Source organism: Bos indicus, chromosome 25, assembly GCF_029378745.1.
Source record: "Bos indicus isolate NIAB-ARS_2022 breed Sahiwal x Tharparkar chromosome 25, NIAB-ARS_B.indTharparkar_mat_pri_1.0, whole genome shotgun sequence".
NCBI lineage: Eukaryota > Metazoa > Chordata > Mammalia > Artiodactyla > Bovidae > Bos > Bos indicus.
In genome coordinates this window covers 14,664,718-14,676,452 of record NC_091784.1, presented here as the reverse complement: position 1 = coordinate 14,676,452, position 11,735 = coordinate 14,664,718, and the positions used below count along the sequence as shown (strand labels likewise).

The following is an 11,735-nucleotide window of genomic DNA, read 5'->3' as shown; positions in this document are numbered from 1 at the left end:
GAAGGCAGAGAAGAGGATGAGATGGTTGGATGGCATCACTGACTCAATGGACATGAATCTGAACAAACTCCAGGAGATAGTGAAAGACAGTGAAGCTTGGCATGCTTCAGTCCATGAGGATCTCAATGACTTAGCGAACTGAACAACAGTTGATTCAATTGGTAAAGAATCCACCTGCAATACAGGAGACACCTGTAATGCAGGAGACCTGGTTTCAATCCCTGGGTCAGAGATCCCCTGGGGAAGGAAATAGCAACTCACGCCAGTATTCTTGCCTGGGAAATCTCATGGTCAGAGGAGCCTGGTGGGCTACAATCCATGGGGTTGCATAAGTCAGATCCAACTGAGCAACTAAAAACAACATACTTGACTTACGATGTTGTATTAATTTCTGCTGTATAGAAAATTGACTCCATTGTGTGTGTGTGTGTGTGTGTGTGTGTGTGTGTGTGCATTATATACATATATATTTCTTTTTATTTCCATTATGGCTTATGGCAGGATATTGAGTATAGTTCCCTGCGCTACACACTGGGACTTTTATCCATTCAATATATAATAGGAAATAATTTCAGAGTTGAAGTGGATCCAGTTTTCTGGCAGCGGGGTGGCTATGGGCCAGGGAAGGGATGCACTGCTGTGGGGTGGGAAATGATGTCATCCCCAAGAAGCTTGCACGGCCAAGTATAGGGAGTGAGTGACTGTCTTGGCTGAGATGGATGTCCAAGCAGTTGGATGTGTACAAGACCAACCTGAAAGAATATGTCAGCAAGCCCAAGCAGGGGATCTGGAAGAATCCTGTGTCCCAGATGCAGTTCCAGGACACGTGTGCTACTATTGGGGTGGATTCTTTGGCCTCTGGGAAAGGATTTTGGTCTGAGATGCTAGGCGTGGGAGACGTCTATTACAAGCTGGGTGTCTAGATTATTCACGTGTGCCTGGCCCTGAAGCAACAGAATGGAGACCTGATAACTCTGGAGTGACTACATGACATCAACAGGTGTTAAAAGGAAAGGTCACATTCACCCAGGATGTCAGCCAAGACGACCTGATTGGGGCCATCAAGACACTGAAGGCACTCGGCACCGGCTTTGGCGTTATCCCTGGGGGCGGCACTTACCTCCTTTGGTCTGTCCCTCTGAGTTAAATATGGATCATGCTGTGGTGCTGCAGGTGGCAGGGAAAATGGCTCTGTGAATGTCAGTGATATCAAAGTCAGTCTTTTATTTTTAAATTATTTATTTGTTTTCGGCTATGCTCGTCTTTGTTGCTGCAGGAGCCACGCTCCAGTTGCAGAGTGGTGTGTGGGCTTCACGGCAGTGGCTTCTCTTGTTGCGGCTCCCAGACTCAGTAGTTGTGGTGCACAGGGGCTTAGTTGCTCCACAGCATGTGGGATCTTCCCAGACCAGGAATCGAACCTATGTCTCCTGCACTGGCAGGAGAATTCTTTACCGCTGAAGCCCCTATCAAAGCCAGTCTTAAATGGGAGATGGAGCAAGCAAGGCAAGTGCTGCAACACCTGCTGAAGGAAGGGCTGGCTTGGCTGGATCTGCTGGGCTCCAGAGGAGACCTACCACTGGGTGCCAGGTCTCCTCTCTGACCTCTAGACTCCCAGGAGAGTACAGCTGAGATGACCAGAGAAGCCCACCCTTGACTGGGAATGCTCAAGGGGGGCACAGCAGTGGGCAGGGAGAAGAGAGAGGAGTTGGTGGTGAATAAAACCTGGACAACTTTGTTTTCAAAAAGAACATCCCTGACAGTCTATTGGTTAAGAGTCTGTACTTCCAAAGGAGGAGACACAGGTTCGATCCCTGGTCAGGGAAGATCCCACATGCTTCAGAGCAACAAAGCCTGTGCACTGCAACTCACAAATGAGCCCACGCTCTAGGACCTGGGAGCCACAGCTATTGAAGCCCACGTGCCTTGAGTCTGTGCTCCCCAACAAGTGGAGCCCCCACAAAGAGAAGGCCACACCCCGCAACAAAGAGTAGCCCCTGCTCATTGTAACTGGAGAAAAGCCCAGGTAGCAATGGAGACCCTGCACAGCCAAAAATAAGAAAGTATAGAAAATGAAAAACACTCCCTAACCCATCAGGAAAAAAAAAAAAAAGAACAGAAGGACTTCCCTGATGGTCCAGTGGTTAAGATACTTTCACTGCAGGGGGTGAGGGTTCAATCTAAGAACTAAGATCTCACATGCCCTGAGATGTGCCCCCTCCAACTTTTAAAAATATACACATCTAAAACATTATTTCTAAAGAATTCATCTTAGAAGCTCTTATCTCATTTACTCAGTTTCACTACTTATGACGTATCATCATACCAAGTTAATTTTTCTTCTCTTTGTTAAAAATTGAAGTATAGTTGATCTACAATGTTGCATTAGTTTCTGAGGTATAGCAAAGTGATTCAGATAAATATACACGATCAATGTATATATAATTTTCAGATTTTTTCCAATATAGCTCACTACAAGATAATTGATATTGTAGTAAGATAAATGATAGCGAATATAGTTCCCTATGCTATACAGTGGGACCTTGTTTATCTATTTTACATATAGTAGTTTGTATCCAGTATTTTGGTTATCTGATGTGAACAGCTGACTCATTGGAAAAGTCCCTGATGCTGGGAAAGACTGAGGGCAGAAGGAGAAGAAGGCATCAGAGGATGAGATGTTTGGATGGCATCACTGATGCAATGGAGATGAACTTGGGCAAACTTTGGGAGATGGTGAGGCACAGGCAGGCCTGGCATGCTGCAGTCCACGGGGTCGCAAAGAGTCAGACATGACTGGGTTGCTGAACAATAACGAGTTTGTACCTACTCATCCCTGCCTATGAGTAGCTATGGTTCAGACATCCAAGGAAATAACCAGGTGACACTATGGGTGTAATTTTAGACTAGTCCTTGCATTGCTAAGAACTTGAGTTTTCTGAGTTGTGTCAGACTTGGATGCCACCAGATGTTCTCAAAACAATGTCTGCCGGCAGCTAGTAACTGCAATCTTACTTTTTATAAAGCCAGACAACTGGCTACTTGACTATACATCCAGAGTCAGTTTCAGGCTTATTCTTCTGAAAAGAAATGAGATTTATTTTGTCTGTTTAGATTCCAGTTGTCACTTCCAACTACTTCTACTTGGGTCTGTTGCCCAAAAATGACAGACCGAGGGATTGAGGTTTTAATCATAAAGACTCAGGTCCAGGACTTGGTACTCAGAAATACTTCCAGTTCAGTGTCCATTCTTCAAACTGAGGCAGCACTATGCCCCATTTCAACAGGAAGTTATCGGAGCCATAGTTGCCCAGTTCCCTGAATTAAAGTGAGCAGGAGTCTATGGGGTTTTGGGGTCTTTCTGTGTCTTCTGTTCTTGTTTGTAGGATACACACTTCATTCAGCTTCTTTGACATTCCCTGAGTTCCAAGGGTAGATTCAAATAGTTGCTGATCAGGGAAGGGATGGGATACAAAAACAGGAGAGGAACGGTCAAGTGAGTTTGTGTAAACTCTGGGAGTTGATGATGGACAGGGAGGCATGGCGTCCATGGGGTTGGAAAGAGTCGGACTGAACTGAACTGAACAGACAAGTGGTGGTACAGCCTTAGGGCAGGGTCCTGTTTCCTACTCAAGGAATATGCATAACAATGTCTTTGAGTTCTTTGGCAGAACTGGAGCCCCACCCAGGTGGAGGATGGTAACTTCAGGCTGAGCACAAGATTCCTGGAGCACCGCCCTGTTGCCTCACACCAACCAATCAGAACAAAGTCACACACGCTGCAGCCCTCACCCCAGATTGTGCCTTCCTTCCCTGGGCCCTGTTTGGCCCCTGCCTATTTCAGGGTTTCACGCAAAATGGCTGTTATTAGAAGGGTGAAGGCTGGTTTCAGACCCAGCTCAATTGGTAAAGAATCTGTCTGCAATGTGGGAGACCTGGGTTTGATCCCTGGGTTGGGAAGGTCCCCTGGAGAAGGGAAAGGCTACCCACTCCAGTATTCTGGTCTAGAGAATTCTGGTCGCAAAGAGTTGGACATGACAAAGTGACTTTCACTTTCTTGTCTTTCTTTCATATCTAGATTTAGATTAGGTAGAGAGAGACTTCTGCTGTGCTAGGCAGGACTACGCCCATGCACAGCAGCAAGAAGTTACAGAAGAAAGAGACCTCCACCCCAAGGTGGAGTATGAAGTCTCTCAGGGGGAGTTCTTAGGTGAAACACACTGACTGACTGCCCACCATAGCCAGGCACCATAGTAACCATTTGCATGAGTTATTTTACAACAGGAGATCTTGCTAAAGAACACGGAACTAACAAGCCACCACCAACTGGAAGAGTTTCAGTTCAGTTCAGTTGCTCAGTCGTGTTCGGCTCTTTGCGACCCCATGAACCACAGCACGCCAGGTCTCCCTGTCCATCACCAACTCCCGGAGTCCACCCAAACCCATGTCCATGGTGTCAGTGGTGCCATCCAACCATCTCATCCTCTGTTGTCCCCTTCTCCTCTGGCCCTCAATCTTTCCCAGCATCAGGGTCTTTTCAAATGAATCAGCTCTCTGCATGAGGTGGCCAAAGTATTGGAGTTTCAGCTTCAACATCAGTCCCTCCAATGAACACCTGGGACTGATCTCCTTTAGGATGGACTGGTTGTGTTAGGGGAAGCACACTGATTGAAACCGCCCACCCTGGCCAGGCACCATAGTAACTATTTGCATGAGTTGTTTTATGACAGGAGATCCTGATAAGGAATATGGAACTAATAAGCCACCACCAACCGGAAGAGTTCGGGAAAGGTCTAAAGGAGACACCGCGTGTCCATCCACTTCCCAGAATCCCTCTCACTAGCATCCATCTTGGGTGAGCGATGTGTGTGCCACCAGGAAAGACTCTGAATTAGAATGATTGGCCAAAGACCACCCGGAAACTAATCCCATCACCATAAAACCCAAGACCGCGAGCCACGGGGCAGAGCAGTTCTCCTGGGTTCCCTTACCCTACTGCTCTCCACCCGGGTGCCCTTTCCCAATAAAATCTCTTGCTTTGTCAGCACATGTGTCTCCTCAGACAATTCATTTCCGAGTGTTAGACAAGAGCCCAATTTTGGGCCCTGGAAGGGGTCCCTCTTCCTGCAACAGTTGGATCTCCTTATAGTCCAAGGGACTCTCAAGAGTCTTCTCCAACACCACAGTTCAAAAGCATCAATTCTTTGGCGCTCAGAGAAGACCACATGTCCTACCATCTCCCAAAATCCTTCTCGCTGGCATCCATCTTGGCTGGGCAATGTCTGCACCACCAGGAAGGACCCTGAGTCAAAACAAAGACTTGGCCAAAGACAACCCAGAAACTAATCCCATCAACATAAAATCTAAGACTGTGAGCCACATGGCAGAACAGTTCTCCTGGGTTCCCCTATCCTGGTGCTCTCCACCTGGGCGCCCCTTCCCAATAAAGTCTCTTGCTTTGTCAGCATGTGTGTCTCCTCAGACAATTCATTTCCGAATGTTAGACAAGAGCCCACTCTTGGGTACTGAAAGGGGTCCCTCTTCCTGCAACAGAAGTTTAAAATGAGGGTGCCATCTGCTCAGTCATGTCCAATTCTTTGCGACCTCATGGACTGTAGCCCACCAAGTTCCTCTGTCCATGGAATTTTCCAGGCAAGATTACTGGAGTATGTTGCATTTCCTCCTCCAGGGGATCTTCCCAACCCAGGGATGGAACTTGAGTCTCCGGTGTCCCTTACATTGCAGGCAGATTCTTTACCCACTAAGCCATCCATAAAGCCCAGCCTTGAACATATGCCATTTCATTTTTTTCCCAGTATATTTTTGTGATAGGTTCTTAGAATGGGATTCCTGAATCAAGAGGTACATGCATATATTTAACTATACTCATTAAACAACAACTCCTCTCTTTTTCCTCCCCATAGCCCATGGTAACAACAGGGATATAAAGTTTTTCAAAAACCACAAAACAGAAACCCAAAACGAATGGGTATCTTTATCCTTATATCTGTGGCTTTGAGTTTTCTGAATGATATCAAGATATCTTTTCAATAGACAAGCTTTCTTGAATCAAAGTTTATTAATCTTATTTTGTTTTAATTTTTTCTCTGAATCACAAAAGTTGAAGCTCTTATAGAAATTTGGAAAACAAAGATACAGATATAAAAGTAGGTGAGACAGTGCACTAAATCATGTCTGACTCTTTCGACCCCATGGACTGTAGCCTGCCAGGCTCCTCTGTCTATGGGATTCTCCAGGCAAGAATACTGGAGTGGGTTGCATTTCCTTCTCCAAGATATAAAAGTAAGAATCATGCAGTTCCACCAGCAGAAAATTACCAGTAACCATTTTGATACGTTTCATTCATTCTTCCAAATTTTCTTCTTCATTCTTCTGTTTATTCCAGAGGAAGCTCCATGGAGTCACCAGGGAAGTCAACATGCATCAGATATGTTTATATATTGGGCTTCCCCTGTGGCTCAGCAGTAAAGAATCAGCCTGCAATGCAGGAGCCGCAGGATACATGGGTTCGCTCCCTGAATCGGGAAGATCCCCTAGAGGATAGGATGGCAACCCACTCCAGTATTCTTGCCTGGAAAATCCCCATGGACAGAGGTATCTGGTGGGCTACAGTCCATGGGGTCGCACAGAGTTAGGAATGACTGAAGCGAGTTAGCACACACACACGTTTATATATGGCTCTCTGTCTGTTGTGTGATGTGTAATGATAAAGATAGGATTACACTGCCAATGCTTGCTTTTTAAAGTATTTTAAAATGGCCATCAAATATTCTTCAAAACACTATTAGAATGAACATGTATGAAAATCTTATAATGTTTTAATTGTTGTATATTTATGCCGTTTCTAGATTTTTGTTGTTAAGGATCCATTTTGTGTATAAATCTTGTCTGAGAAATTTATTTTCTTAGTGTTATTCCTAGAAATGGGTTTCTGAGTCAAAGGATGTACTCATCTGTATCAGGATTCACTGTTCTATCATTTGGGGTCTCACGAGTTGGAGCATGTACACAGATTCACACACTCCCCTGTATGTATAAAGTTATTTTATCTTCTGCAGTCAAATTCTCTTCCCCTGAGCTATACCTCCATTTTATCTTCTAATAGAAGAGCACTCACTTACATCACCTAAAGAAATTATTTTATTCATCAAACATTTGTAGCAATTTTTTGTCAATAGACCAAGATGAAACCTGAAGATTAGACTGAGACCAACTCTGTTGTTTAGTTGCTAAATCGTGACCAGCTCTTTGCAACACCATGGACTGTAGCCCGCCAGGCTCCTCCCTCATGGGATTTCCCAGGCAAGAATACTGGAGTGGGTTGCCATTTCCTTCTCCAGGGGATCTTCCTGACCCAGGGATCGAACCTTGTCTCCTGCTTAGCACCGAGCCACCAGGGAAGCCCGAGGCCAACTCTAGATCACAGTTAATTAATGTGCTTAACTCACCCTTAGGAAATGAGATGATTTGGCTCCATTCACGTTGTGGCATATTCCCTCTCACTCAGCATGTTCAGTGGAGGCATCTCTGGACCAGACTTGTAATTTCAGTTCAGTTCAGTTGCTCAGTTGAGTCTGACTCTTTGCAACCCCGCGGACTGCAGCACACCAGGCTTTCCTGTCCATCACCAACTCCTGGAGCTTACTCAAACTCTGGTCCATCAAGTTGGTGATGCCATCCAACCGTCTCATCCTCTGTCGTCCCCTTCTCTTCCCTCCTTCAATATTTCCCAGCATCAGGGTCTTTTCAAATGAGTCAGTTCTTTGCATCAGGTGGCCAAAGTATTGGAGTTTCAGCTTCAGCATCAGTCCTTCCAATGAATATTCAGGACTGATTTCCTTTAGGATGCACTGGTTGGATCTCCTTGCAATCCAAGGGACTCTCAAGAGTCTTCTCCAACACCACAGTTCAAAAGCATCAATTCTTCGGTGCCAGCTTTCTTTCTTTTTTTTTATTTTTAAATTTTATTTTATTTTTAAACTTTACAAAATTGTATTAGTTTTGCCAAATATTGAAATGAATCCGCCACAGGTATACATGTGTTCCCCATCCTAAACCCTCCTCCCTCCTCCCTCCCCGTATCATCCCTCTGGGTCGTCCCAGTGCACCAGCCCCAAGTATCCAGTATCATGCATCAAACCTGGACTGGCAACTCGTTTCATACATGGTATTATACATGTTTCAATGCCATTCTCCCAAATCTTCCCACCCTCTCCCTCTCCAACAGAGTGCATAAGACTATTCTATACATCAGTGTCTCTTTTGCTGTCTCGTACACAGGTTTATTATTACCATCTTTCTAAATTCCATATATATGTGTTAGTATACGGTATTGGTGTTTTTCTTTCTGGCTTACTTCACTCCGTATAATAGGCTCCAGTTTCATCCACCTCATTAGAACTGATTCAAATGTATTCTTTGTAATGGCTGAGTAATACTCAATTGTGTATATGTACCACAGCTTTCTTATCCATTCATCTGCTGATGGACATCTAGGTTGTTTCCATGTCCTGGCTATTATAAACAGTGCTGCGATGAACATTGGGATACACGTGTCTCTTTCCCTTCTGGTTTCCTCAGTGTGTATGCCCAGCAGTGGGATTGCTGGATCATAAGGCAGTTCTATTTCCAGTTTTTAAAGGAATCTCCACACTGTTCTCCATAGTGGCTGTACTAGTTTGCATTCCCACCAACAGTGTAAGAGGGTTCCCTTTTCTCCACACCCTCTCCAGCATTTACTGCTTGTAGACTTTTGGATCGCAGCCATTCTGACTGGCGTGAAATGGTACCTCATAGTGGTTTTGATTTGCATTTCTCTGATAATGAGTGATGTTGAGCATCTTTTCATGTGTTTGTTAGCCATCTGTATGTCTTCTTTGGAGAAATGTCTATTTAGTTCTTTGGCCCATTTTTTGATTGGGTTGTTTATTTTTCTGGAATTGAACTGTAGGAGTTGCTTGTATATTTTTGAGATTAGTTGTTTGTCAGTTGCTTCATTTGCTATTATTTTCTCCCATTCTGAAGGCTGCCTTTTCACCTTGCTAATAGTTTCCTTTGATGTGCAGAAGCTTTTGAGTTTAATTAGGTCCCATTTGTTTATTTTTGCTTTTATTTCCAATATTCTGGGAGGTGGGTCGTAGAGGATCCTGCTATGATGCATGTCAGAGAGTGTTTTGCCTATGTTCTCCTCTAGGAGTTTTATAGTTTCTGGTCTTACGTTGAGATCTTTAATCCATTTTGAGTTTATTTTTGTGTATGGTGTTAGAAAGTGTTCTAGTTTCATTCTTTTACAAGTGGTTGACCAGATTTCCCAGCACCACTTGTTAAAGAGATTGTCTTTAATCCATTGTATGTTCTTGCCTCCTTTGTCAAAGATAAGGTGTCCATATGTGAATGGATTTATCTCTGGACTTTCTATTTTGTTCCATTGATCTATATTTCTGTCTTTGTGCCAGTACCATACTGTCTTGATAACTGTGGCTTTGTAATAGAGCCTGAAGTCAGGTAGGTTGATTCCTCCAGTTCCATTCTTCTTTCTCAAGATAGCTTTGGCTATTCGAGGTTTTTTGTATTTCCATACAAATTGTGAAATTATTTGTTTTAGCTCTGTGAAGAATACCGCTGGTAGCTTGATAGGGATTGCATTGAATCTATAAATTGCTTTGGGTAATATACTCATTTTCACTATATCGATTCTTCCAATCCATGAACATGGTATATTTCTCCATCTATTAGTGTCCTCTTTGATTTCTTTCACCAGTGTTTTATAGTTTTCTATATATAGGTCTTTAGTTTCTTTAGGTAGATATATTCCTAAGTATTTTATTCTTTCTGTTGCAATGGTGAATGGAATTGTTTCCTTAATTTCTCTTTCTGTTTTCTCATTATTAGTGTATAGGAATGCAAGGGATTTCTGTGTGTTGATTTTATATCCTGCAACTTTACTATAGTCATTGATTAGTTCTAGTAATTTTCTGGTGGAGTCTTTAGGGTTTTCTATGTAGAGGATCATGTCATCTGCAAATAGTGAGAGTTTTACTTCTTCTTTTCCAATTTGGATTCCTTTTATTTCTTTTTCTGCTCTGATTGCTGTGGCCAAAACTTCCAAAACTATGTTGAATAGTAATGGTGAAAGTGGGCACCCTTGTCTCGTTCCTGACTTTAGAGGAAATGCTTTCAATTTTTCACCATTGAGGATAATGTTTGCTGTGGGTTTGTCATATATAGCTTTTATTATGTTGAGGTATGTTCCTTCTATTCCTGCTTTCTGGAGAGTTTTTTTTTTTTTTTTTATCATAAATGGATGTTGAATTTTGTCAAAGGCTTTCTCTGCATCTATTGAGATAATCATATGGTTTTTATTTTTCAATTTGTTAATGTAGTGTATTACATTGATTGATTTGTGGATATTGAAGAATCCTTGCATCCCTGGGATAAAGCCCACTTGATCATGGTGTATGATCTTTTAAATGTGTTGTTGGATTCTGATTGCTAGAATTTTGTTAAGGATTTTTGCATCTATGTTCATCAGTGATATTGGCCTGTAGTTTTCTTTTTTTGTGGGATCTTTGTCAGGTTTTGGTATTAGGGTGATGGTGGCCTCATAGAATGAGTTTGGAAGTTTACCTTCCTCTGCAATTTTCTGGAAGAGTTTGAGCAGGATAGGCGTTAGCTCTTCTCTAAATTTTTGGTAGAATTCAGCTGTAAAGCCGTCTGGACCTGGGCTTTTGTTTGCTGGAAGATTTTTGATTACAGTTTCAATTTCCGTGCTTGTGATGGGTCTGTTAAGATTTTCTATTTCTTCCTGGTCCAGTTTTGGAAAGTTGTACTTTTCTAAGAATTTGTCCCTTTCTTCCATGTTGTCCATTTTATTGGCATATAATTGTTGATAGTAGTCTCTTATGATCCTTTGTATTTCTGTGTTGTCTGTTGTGATCTCTCCATTTTCATTTCTAATTTTATTGATTTGATTTTTCTCCCTTTGTTTCTTGATGAGTCTGGCTAATGGTTTGTCAATTTTAAAAAATATGGAACGCTTCACGAATTTGCGTGTCATCCTTGCGCAGGGGCCATGCTAATCTTCTCTGTATCGTTCCAATTTTAGTATATGTGCTGCCGAAGCAAGCACTCAGCTTTCTTTATAGTCCAACTCTCACACCCATACGTGACTACTGGAAAAACCATAGCTTTGACTAGATGGACCTTTGTTGGCAAAGTAATGTCTCTAGTTTTTAGTATGCTGTCTAAGTTGGTCATAGCTTTTCTTCCAAGGAGCAAGCATCTTTTAATTTGAGTTACTTTAAATATATTAATTAAGGACAGAGTAGATCTTTAGTATATTTGGTGATGGGACTTCCCTTGAAGCTCAGCTGGTAAAGAATCCGTCTGCAATGTGGGAGACCTGGGTTTGATCCCTGGGTTGGGAAGATCCCCTGGAGAAGGGAAAGGTTACCTACTCCAGTATTCTGACCCAGAGAATAAAGAGTCGCAAAGAGTCAGATTGGACTGAGCAACATACACTCACTCACATATTTGGTGATGGTCTCGAAACTCCAGTTATTTAACATAATTGAAAACAAATTGTTTTGCAAATACTGCAGATATTGAGGATAACCAGTTAAAGCAGTAGAGTCTGAGGTGCAAAAGTTCCAATATTGAAAGCAGATTCCCTAATTTCTTAATTATAATGGACCTAGCACAGATAGTAAAGAACCTGC

General features: G+C 42.8%; 1 non-coding gene and 1 pseudogene across 1 annotated transcript; one reads left to right on the top strand and one right to left on the bottom strand.

Annotated features, from left to right (window-relative positions):
* The first annotated feature begins 719 nt into the window (after nucleotides 1–719).
* Nucleotides 720–1,654, top strand: LOC109578113 (vacuolar-sorting protein SNF8-like; annotated as a pseudogene).
* A 9,385-nt stretch (nucleotides 1,655–11,039) lies between these two features.
* Nucleotides 11,040–11,146, bottom strand: LOC139179824 (U6 spliceosomal RNA). The gene has a single exon (XR_011564180.1). It is a non-coding gene; the product is annotated as a U6 spliceosomal RNA (small nuclear RNA).
* Nucleotides 11,147–11,735: the final 589 nt, after the last annotated feature.